Source organism: Pundamilia nyererei, unplaced genomic scaffold (assembly GCF_000239375.1).
Source record: "Pundamilia nyererei isolate P.nyererei 1_Seehausen unplaced genomic scaffold, PunNye1.0 scaffold00008, whole genome shotgun sequence".
Classification (NCBI taxonomy): Eukaryota; Metazoa; Chordata; class Actinopteri; order Cichliformes; family Cichlidae; genus Pundamilia; species Pundamilia nyererei.
In genome coordinates, this window is record NW_005187409.1 from 2,349,696 (window position 1) to 2,361,371 (window position 11,676).

General features: G+C 39.2%; 1 protein-coding gene across 4 annotated transcripts in view; it reads right to left on the reverse strand.

Moving 5' to 3' along the window:
• The window catches only part of elf1 (E74-like ETS transcription factor 1), a 39,006-nt gene that overhangs the window by 22,925 nt on the left and 4,405 nt on the right, over positions 1-11,676 (reverse strand). For 2 of the 4 annotated variants that reach the window (XM_005722890.1, XM_005722884.1), the window contains exon 1: positions 1,641-1,919. The exons of the other annotated variants lie outside the window; for them this stretch is intronic. The gene's annotated coding sequence lies outside the window, so the exon portion shown is untranslated. Of the gene's footprint in view, positions 1-1,640; positions 1,920-11,676 lie in introns of those variants that run through there. 4 annotated transcript variants of the gene reach the window in all.

An 11,676-nucleotide genomic window follows, 5' to 3' on the forward strand; every position in this document is an offset into this window, starting at 1 on the left:
CAATCCAAATCAAGGTGGGCCATAGGTTATGATGAGAAAGTAAGGCAAGTTAGGTCAAATGCAAACTTCTACCGGCTCAACAACAGAGCCATTCACACACTGAATCATGTGTTGATGGTACAACACATAAAAAAAAATTAAAAAGTCCTCTGTTTTTCAGGGCCAGGCCACCTGACCCTCACCCAATAATACTCAATATTCATTCTAAAGTATAGAGATATTTATTTATTTGGTGTCTGTAAGATGACCTCTTCTACACTGCCTTTAATGGGCCTCAGCTGTTATGCAAAACATTACATCAACAAGATAATTTCTGAATGCCAAACCAATGAAATAATCACACGCTTGGATATTTTGTGTATAATTACATTTTTTAAAAGCCAGACTAAAAATTAGACGAATATGTTTTGTGCTTGTTCGGGGTTTCACTGAGATAACTGCACAGTTCTGTGCATCTTCAATGAAGCAACATTTAAAAGCAGATTCAGAAAAAAGTGCATGTGAAGTCAGAATGTTACTCAGACTCGGAGGCATGTTTATTCAAACATGTATTGCATGCACACTGTGGTGCACAAAGTGCAGAGTAGATTTCTGAGGAAACAGGAAGTGTGCTTTTATCTCTGCTGCTCTGTGCAACTTTTAGAAACAGATACTCAACAACTTTAAGCACAATAGCTTGGTTGACAGACTTTACACAAGGTTAACTTTTACATGCACAGAAAAGGAAGCAAGGCACTTCAGGGTCAGACTTTGCTGTGAGCTGAAATGTCAAACATCTGGGCATCTACATTACAAGATAAGCAGCATTCTGTTCTAGTGATCAGAAGATTTTGAAGAAGCTCTGCATGACTGACTCGATGTGGCTGTGGCTAAGAGCTCCAACAGCGAAACCACAGCCGTTCCTCCACTTTTTTTCTTCTCTACTCTAATTGTGAATGTAGCAACTCACAGTTTTTAATAATAGCATGACATTTGTGTAGCAATTATGGATCAAAATCATCACAGAGTGTAATTACTTTTTAGTAGACCATTACTACACAGTGAAAAATACATGTGGGCTTGGTCAGGGGACTTGCAAAATACTGTTCCCGCCCTTATTTCAAGACGCCATATAAGGCAACAATTCAGAAAAGAAATGCAACAAACACACATATAAGTTAAAGATCATCCTTATTATATCTACACATGGCAGCTTTTAAAGTTAAAAGTGATTACCTTATCTGACAAGTTTTCAGGCACTAAAAAGTTTCAACTAGGTTTGAGGAAAATGGTGAGATATGGGCAAGAAGGTGATTAGAATAAATACAAATGCAGGTTTGTTGTTTTTTGAAGTGACATTTGATTTATTAGTATGCCTCCAAAGATGCAATACAAGAGAAAACATGCTCCTAAATGTAAGATGAACTGGGATGACTTGTTAAAGCTCTCTATTGAAAACCTTAAAACATGTCAGCGCAACGATAACGAGAGCCATGCACAGCAGAGCAACCAACTACCTGACTGCTTGTCCGCTTACTCACATACGTCCTAAATATATATTATTTATGTTTGTTCATGTAAAATGTATACCTTTCTTTTAACACACTGAAAAAAAGCTTAAAACAGGTAACATGTGGAGAGGAGAAGTATCTGTCACTGACCTCAAAGACACAGGATTCGGGTGACAAGGTCCATAATAACAACCAACCAAGTGTTGATCTCAGCAACCAAGAGAAGAATCGGCAGCAAATGGTGAAACTGGAAATAATCCAAGACGTGTTCAAAGGAAGACAACGGTGCCTAAAGACGTGGACAGGCCCACACCTTTCTACAGTGACAAAACAAAGCTGGAGATGAGGGGGGGAAAGACAATGCAAAGGCTGCTGGTTGAAACAGAAAAAGGAGAAGTGTAGTGAAGCAACTTGTCCTCTCCCTATGAGTCACGCAGCACTGTCGCCATTGGTAGTGAAGCCCTGAGGCAGAGTGCCTTCACCTGGCCAATCAGCGACGAGTATCGGCCCTAAATACAAATCCTTTCAGGTGAGTTCTCCTGGTGGCGGGGATTGGACGGAGCTGAAGGGGGGGGGAGGGGAAACCAGAGAGGACCAACAGTAGGGCCACACCTTAAACACCATGAAAGACGATAGACGGGTTTCACCTGCAGAGGCGGTGGAGTACTGGATGTGTAAGCAAACAGTTGGACAGGTATGCACTTTGTTTAGACTTTGACCATGCAGTGTGGGCGATTAAAATCTGTATGGCACCTTAGAAGTTAAATTCACCTGTCTTTGTGGCCCATTAAAACACTTGAAATGAATTGTAAGCCTATTAGGCATGCCACACAGTTAAGCAGCTGACATATGGAGTTGTTCTCCCTGCACTAAAATGCATCATAAAATAACTTCTAGCAGTGGGAGGTACAAAGAAATCAAAATGTAAAGTCGACTGCGTTTAGTATGAGCAAGTGCTTTGTGACAGAAGCCCAGAATTTCTGTCTTCCACCCCCTCCTATTCCTCTTTCAGACTCACCAATCATGCTAATGGGACAGTTCCAGTTGTGAACAATCATCAGAGGCAAATTTATCGTTTAAAAAAAATAAAGATTCACATGTTGTTTTGGGTGTTATCAAAACATGCTTGAAGTGCCACTGATCAGATCAGTGGGTAACAACATTTTTAGTGACACACATCTTGTTAAGTTCAGCAAATGAGAATAGATAGGAATCTTTATCAGAAATGACACTTTAGCAAACAGGAAGTGGTGGTCTGTGGTAAATGCTAAGCACTCTGTCTTCACACCCTGTGCACCAATTTGTACATGTATTCCACTGAAAACCTCCACGTAGTATTTTTAACAGAAGCAAACGTCAAATGTTAGTCACTGGATAAAATTAGTTTTCAATTGGGATTATTGTGAAAGAACTTAACATGATCTATCATAGGACTTAGTATTCAAAAAATTGGCCCATTAAATCTACTGCAGCCAAGTCTGTTTGTCATGAACCTCCAAATCGCCCTCTCGATCTCCACTGAGTGCCCTCATCTTCGCATTAATTCTTCCTGGCCTCCGTTCGGCACAATACAGCTCAGAGTAAAAGCAACTGTTTGCTTGGGAGCGAATTGATAGCCTTGTTGTGAGGGAAAGTTATACCAAGCAAGCTCCATTTATCACTCGCCTTTGGAAATACTGTCCACAACCTCGAAGCCTTAGAGGAAGCTGTTCACTTCTTGTGATATAAACTCTTAAGGCTAATGGACTGCAGCACTGCCCAAATCTAGGACAACCATGCAAACATAGAAAAAGAGGCAGATGTATGCAGACAGGCAAACTTTCAGACATGACAATAGCTCTACAAAACACTAACAAAAGCAGAAACAGTGCGTGAGGCCTAAAGGAGAGCTACGTGCATTTTGATCTTCCTCTAAATGTTAAACAACAAGCTATAATTCTAGATATTATAATTTGGAAACTGACTAAGCTTTTCAACTAAGTTTTTATTTTTACCTAAATTTTCCAAAGAACAAATTCAGCATAGAAAGCTGATAAGTAGTAAATTCAAAAAAACTCCAAACGGAGAAAATGGTTAGATAACGAACCACACATTCCAGCCTTCAGTTAATACTTGGGAGAACATTTATTCCCTCAACCTCTTGCCAGTATAGTCAGAGCCAGACAGACCATTGCCCATGGAGGAATTATAAGAGCAATGCTCAAGGAACTGGACTTATCTGTCCTGGGAAGCAGGCATATATAACTTGAAACTGGTGTCTGAACATTTTAAAAGGTTCCCAGCAAGAAATGGTAAACGGCCTGTATTTGTATAGCGCTTTACTAGTCCATAAGGACCCCAAAGCGCTTTACACACCCAGCCATCCACCCACATATTCACACACTGGTGATGGCAAGAATTGACTAGTTTATCAAATCAATTTATCATGTATGATGGATCAAAGGGCATTAGAAAAAGAAATCCACTAAAATGTACTGAATATACAATGAATAGCACAGATAACAAAAACATTCAAACGATAAATGATTGCATCACTTTAAAGTTTAGCGTTTGCTTCTGAAATGTAGAACTTGGATGATTAACATATTTCCAACAGAACGTTATCTGACTGGTTTCGAAACTGGCTAATGGTTTAAGTCACTTTCTGAACATGCGGCAAAATGTTCTTTTCGATATAAAACGACTATAAAGGAAATCTTTTGATATGAAGTCATTATTACTTGGTTACCTGAAGTAAAATACCAAATAATTAATACTGAAAATTATTGAAAATTTCTAATCAAGTTGAAGTGGAAACAGATTTTTATATAGCGTTTCCAAACGTTATTACAGACTGTAATCTTGCTGCAAAGGAGCCCTGTCCACACATGAAGTGCCTACCAGTGAAGTGGCAACCAGGCTCTATGGAAAGTTGATGATAATCAGCAACTTGAATCAATAAGGGGCAATGTGAAGTAGGTGGTTACCAACTTTTTCTTTTCTTTCCAACTGAGAGTAATAAATACTGTAGAGGCTTATCTCAACAAAGAATGTCTGCTAGCAAACAGCCATCAGCAAACTACCAGCAAAACAATCAGCAACACTTTAGAAATCAGAGAGAAAAATTAGGCATGTTGACCCAGAATAACTTATTTTTAAGCAACACTTTTGGAGCTAACAGCATGGTGGTTCGTTCAGTGGTTAGTGCTGTTGCTTCAAAGCAAGAGGGTTGTTGCATTAAAACACTGCTTCTGTGTTCTCCTGCATGTGCTCTTTATTCTCCCACAATTAACCCTTTAACCCCTAAACCATGAAATATTTGCCATAAAATTAAATTTTTTGAAAATGGAGAATTTATTGAACCACCTGACAAATTAGTTTAAAAAATGAATTCAATTTTTATTTCCATATATGACTTTTAATTTGTAACGTATTTGTAACATGTGGCTTTTTGTAACTGCTTAAAATTGTATTGTGCAATTGATTTATGTTTTTACGAGGGGAAAGAAATCACACTGAAGTCTCACATAAAAACTGTATGTATCAAATAGGATACACTGGGCGTTAAGGGTTTAAATTCTAACTCCTTCTAGCATAATGCTGCCCGTCTTAACTGACAGCATGCTTGTATAAGACATGTTTAATCTCAAGGATGTCACCTTGTTACTGGGTGAACACAGAGAGACAGACATCAAACACATTCAGCCTATAGAGTATCACCAATGAATCTAAGGGGTAGGTCTTTGGACTGTGATAAGGAGCCAGAGTATCCAGCGGAAACCCCTGAATGCACAGAAAGAACATGCAAACTCTACAAATAGAGACTCTTATTGACCAAATACTTTAATCCAATAACCTTTTAATCTGCACATCCTTTAAATTCGTCAAGTATTAAAAAATATATATACATTTTAGTCATAAATTTCCAACCAAAATTAAAATGTTCAGTTCATGATGATACACAACAATACAAAGCATCAATCTTTACATCTGAGCATCTGAAACCAGCAAAAATTGTTCATCTTAAAAAGATTCCTATGATGCTTCACGTCTCAAACTAGTTGATGATTCATACTCAGAAAATCGACTAAACACCACAGAACTAGAGTCATCTTTATGTGGAAAACATCTGGGTAGCTGTGAGGTGACATTTTTAGCCACTGCATCACCGCACTGCTCCGTGTTGTACTGTGCTTTAACAAAAGAAACAGACAGCAAAGGCAGACAAAAAAAATTTATATTTTTGTCAGATTCTGCAGCTATTGCATTTTCTTTATGCAGTAAACCTTTTGCATCCTGTGGCAGACAGACTGCATAATGCAAGTAAGGTTAATATGGAACAAAATCTAGAAGGATGTGCTATTATTGCTGTATTGCTAATATATAATCAACTTCTAAGTGCAATAGATGTCATATACTCACTTTACATCTTTAATGTATGGCAAAACAGACACTAGATTACTGACTGGGCTGTGGACTGGATTGGCTATCTATCTATCTCTTAAAGTGTTTGGAGGAACATATTTGTGGCCTTAAATCTAGACTAAACTGAAAAGGATGGTGTGTGAATAATTTGCTACAGTGTTTACAGGATTTTCCTTGAGTACAGGAAGGAGAAAAAAAAAGGTCTCACTTATTCTCTCCAAAGAATTTGCCAAGCTTCCAATTATCTTTTGTAATACTGAATGCAAACTCACCCAAATTTGCACAACAAATCACATCCACACTCTGGGGAAAAGCAATAACAGCGAAGATGTTTAAATTGCTGTTGCTTGAAGACGTGTCAGTGGAATGAAATTAAATTCAACCCACAGTGTCAAAACACAAAAAGCCTGTCTCACACACAGCTCTATGTTCTTGCTTTATTCCTACAATGGTTGTGTATTAACTAGAGCAGAGGGGGGAAAAGAATGCCTTGATGTGTGATCAGTGCAGAGCCACGTGACCATGCACGCTATCTGGAAGGACACACCTTTCCTTTTGCAGCCCAAGAATAAAAAAAGGGTCAGTGATTACTGTCGTGTGCTCATTCTACTTAACAGAGGCCAACCACAATAGAAGCAGGCCTCAAAGCCCACATTTTCTGCGGTATGTCCCCATTAAAGGCAGAGCACAGCACCAAAGTCTGTCACTGAATTGCTTTCAACCCCGAAGGAGAAAACTAGATGACTAATTGCATGATATTAATCTTATAGCTGGTCTAAACTCCAAAGCTAGCGTCACCGTTAGCTGCTTGAATCGAACTGTGACACAATCCTCAACATACTTAAAATGTAGCCCTGAAATAGGTCTAATTCTCGCATTTCTCACCTTTTTTCACACTTGCGAAAACACTTTATGCTCTGCAAATTTGCACCGCACAAACTTTCACCACAAATTGCTACAAGAAAATTCTGATCACTCAGCCGAGAGTCAAGATGGAGAACTGTGGGCCCTGACAAACATTTTGAAACGATCCTTGACAATGTGAGATACAGGAGCATTTGGAGGGCATGCAGAAATATTTGTGTAGCTTGGAGGCAGGTCTAACACTGGCGGCTCCTCTAACACCGAGTCTGAGGCAGTCAGATGGTAGCTAACAGAACAGATGAGCACCCTGCAGGAAATGCAGAATGAGGTAAGCAAGAGGGCAGAAAGGCATTTTAATTAACTCCCACTGAGATGTTCAGTGAATTACTGGACAAGATAATACTTGAAAACATTTCTCAGGTGTGGATTATTGTCAAAGATTGAAGGCAGCCAGGGTGATATGCAAATACTGCAGTAATTTTGGATTTATAGCACACCACCTGGTTGAGGTCAGACTTTGTTGTTGCACCAATCTAACCGGTTCAGTAAGCTGACGGCTCACAGCGCTATGAAAACGTTCTCGTTCTCGGACAGTGACCGACCTGAGCTGAGCCGGCATCTATGATGACTCACTATGCTGATGAAGCATGACTGCATAAAGACTTAACAAAGAGCTGTGCATATACAGCTATAAAGACAATGCAATGTGGAACTTCTCAGCCCATCATATGTGAATGATTCATCAGAAACTGTAAGCAGAGAATGATGGAAGATTGCAGGTCTCTATCGGAGAGTGTTCAATGTGGTACTCAGTTCACCCAACTACACTCACGCTAATGTGTAACATGAACCATATGCAGCTGAAAATGACTTGTGAAAGAGATACTGTGTAGCCTTCTGGGCCTGTCTTCTAAATGATAAATTCAAACACTTCTCTCTCCCTCTCGTGCCTGCTTTCTCACTGCGAATGGGCATAAGCCAGCCACATGAAACTCTGCGAATGTGGAAAAATGTGTTAAATAAAAAGCTAGTGTAACCCACATTTTGCTGACTATCATGGGAAATGTAATTATCATTTATTCAGAATTTTAAAAAGGGCTTTAAACAAAAAGATCTTTAAGAAGAGATATACTTTTGTTTTTTCTGAAAATATACTTCAGGCAATTAAACTATGTCACTGAAATGTAAGATCTCATCTTAGGCTTTCTTCTGACCTAATTCTCAGTGGTTGAATTTTACATCAGGATTGTTATTGGTTATTTATTGGCAGTGGGGGGAACAAACTACCTGTAAAATATTGGGAAGTTTTTGCTGATATTTTGGATTTCCACAGCTCTGCAAACAACCAGCCTCCTGGGAGTTGGCGCAGAATGAACAGAGACCGTGCTTAAGAAGATGAAACCTCATTTTGTTAAAGTTGAGTGTCGTAAACATTGCTCATGTTGTTGCATATAAAAGTTTAAAAACCGACATATCATCTAGCAGTACATTAGCTCTAACTTAGATTCTTTCTAGTGCCAACAAGGATCATCTCCTCTGGTTGTGAAAAGACTAATTGAAGATTATGTGAACGTCTATGGGAAAACAACCTTGCTGCTCACTTCATCTGTCACCTCAGTAAATGCTTTGCTGCTAAGTTTATGACCTCAGTTACTAATTTCAAGGTTTTCTGAGTGCAACATGTTGTTTGGTTTGTAAATCGTGTCCCCAGTTACAGTCAAACAGACAACAAAAGAGTGTATGCTTTAAAGTGATCATTCCTTGTCATTCACAAGTTGCTTCTGTAGGAATAAACATTGTGAGATCCACCCCTTTCCCCATCACCTGACTTCACTAACCAGTGGCAGACGTCACAGTGGCTACGTCCATCTTTAATATACAGTCTGTTATCCAGCCACGGTGTCATTAGCATCTTGCCACAGCATGAATCAGGCCAGGCTGCATGTGACGCTACCTCTTATCAAAATGGAAACATTAGATCACAGTGGGAACTGTGGAATGTATTGCGCAAGACATCAATCAGGCTGTTAGCGTTACACAATAGCTGTTGTACGGGGAATAACCGAATGACATCATATGTGTATAGACAGGTGCAAACTGAAGCCTCAGAGTCTATTTTTTTCACATTTTTGGTACATTTTCGCATCTATTGGGCTCAGTTAGGCTAACCAGGAGGAGTGCATACAGTAACAGACTTGAAATGTCCATAAGACACTAACTACAGCTGTAAACTGAAGCAAAAAGCTTGTTCCCTGCTAACTTTAGCATACAGGGAGTGTTGTAAAATTGCTTCACATGCTCCCACAGCCCAAACCTAAAACAGAGAGGCTGAGTTATCAACAGTTTTAGATTTATCTTCTGGGTATGCTAGCAAACAAGGCAGGGGTGGTATAAATATTTTACTTTATTGTACAATATAATGTACGTTTTTATAAACAGGGAGTGGATGGAGTAGTAGCATTAGGTTCACTGCTGCTCAAGCCACACACACAGACTGCAGCTTATTAAAAATTAAATACAGAGATCACTCACATCACACCTCGGTTACATGGGCTATTTCAGCTTCATGCAGTTAGATATTTGCAGAAAGGATTTATAACCACATAGGCTGATTCTCACACAAGCAAGTTATGATGAAAAACAATACGGTTTTGAGAAGTCCACCTGTGTCACACCAGCTAATTCAAAGTTAAGCGCATGTTCGCCCCGATATAGGCAAATACAAAGTAGTTTTTAACCCCAGAGCCCTAGCTCATCATCTGAAGCTTATTAATAAAATACTATGAGAGCTTTAGAACATATTGCACCACCACTCAGGGCCTTGATTATAATGCCAATAGGCTGCATGCAGTTAAATAATTCAGCAAGGCTGAGAACTGCCACTGTCACTCTGAAATTAACCCAGAAGAACAAAACCAAACCCCAAATGCCCGGATGGCGAAGACAGACAATTGCGTTTCAGTGGATGTAATGAACCGTCAGAGAACCCTGTAAGTTCTGTCAGCTGTGCCTCTCCTTGTGTATGTTACATTTAATGAAAGTTGAATGAGGGGAGATCATTTGGCCTCTCTGAGCAAAGCTAAATCCAAACCGCACTGGCTAAGCTGACTCATGAAAAGCGTCTGTGAAGCACTTGCTACTACAGTACCTCGTTAGCTCTAAGAGACATGAAAAATGATAGGATGAAATAGCATTATATGCCAAAGTTGCAGACAAAGCCAGTTTCTATTTTTGTGAGGAACTACTTCGTGTGGTCAAAGCTAGAACATTACAAACTAAGCCACTCCTTAATGTAATTACACATACATCAGTGATACAACATGCTACACTGTGGGTCTACAAGGACCTCAGTTGGCACCATAAAAAATATAAGTAATATGGTTAACTAATCTCATGAAGTCAACATGCTGCCAGAGCCAACAACCTACAGCAGTTTTCCCCGCAGACAAAGTCATACACTGAGACCGGATTGTATGCTCTGGCCAAATATTAAATTATGTTATTTTCTTAGCATCTGAAGGGTTTTAGTTTTCCCAGCTGCATATAAATTCATTATATTCTCTTGATTTTTTTTACTTAAAAGGAACAGTAATGAAATATGCTTATTTAATTTCCTGCTAGGGTTCAGATTAGAGGATCAATTTTGCTACCCGATCAATATAAAGTTAGTGCAAATAGGCTGTTAGTTTGGACTAGAAATGAACAGAGGAAGTAGTTTTGTCTTATGGCACCAAACCCCATAGTGCCTTTAAAAGGCAATAATCATTAACACCAATACACAAATATATGTGATTTTTCAATGTGTGCTTTTTAATAACAAACAAATTAATCATATAAGTTTTATGATGCACCCAGATTCAAAGCTTTCCTCAGAGTAAAGCCAATAAACCCAAATAACTCTCCCCTCCCATAATTTCAGCTAGTCTGTATAAATGCTTTACAGGCCACGTAGCCAATGATAACAAACAACCTTTATGGGGGCACATTTAGCCCAGTTCATTAGAGTTGTTACTGTGTTATTATTAGCATAGACTTAGCCTCCCCTTTAGATAGAAAATAAAAATAAAGCTAATTTGGAGATTTATTGCCAACTTGGGGTAGAAATATTTTGACCTGGCACTTGCTAGTACTCTGTTTAGAGTTCGATCACCTTTTGCCTTCAGAGCTGCCTTAATTCTTCATGGCATATATCCAACAAGGTGCTGGAAACATTTCTCAGAGAGTTTGTTCCACGTTGACATGATAGCATCACACAGTTACTGTAATCCAGGATGTGAATCTCTTGTATCAGAAGGTGCTCTATTAGATTGTGATCTGGTGACTGTAGAGGCCATTTGAGCACACTGAATTCATTGTCATGTTCAAGAAACTAGTTTGGGATAATCTGAGCTTTGTGCCACAGTGTGCTATCCTTTAGTCGCATAAGAAAATGGGTACACTGTAGTCATAGAGGGACGGACACGTTCACCAACAATATTCAGGCAGGCTTTAACTGATCTTCAATTTTCACTAAGTAGCCCAGAGTGTGCCAAGAAAATATTCTCCATACAATTTGACCAGTACCCCCAAGGCAGGATGCGTTCATGTTGTTTACACCAAATTGCAACCCTACCATCTCAATGTTACATCAGAAATTGAGATTGATCAGTCCAGACAACACTTTTCCAATCTTCTATTTTCCAATTTGGGCTTGCTTTTTGCAAATACATGGTTATAACAAGACGTTTTCTGAGTTACTGTTGCCTTCCTATCAGTCCAATTGACCGTTCTCCCCTGACCTCTGACAAGAACAAAGCATTGTCACCTAGAGAACTTCTAGACCATCCTATCCCATCTAACACTAACAACCATGCCACATTCAAAGTCACTAAATCACTTTTCTTCCCCATTCTGATGCTCGGTTTCAACTTCAGCTGCA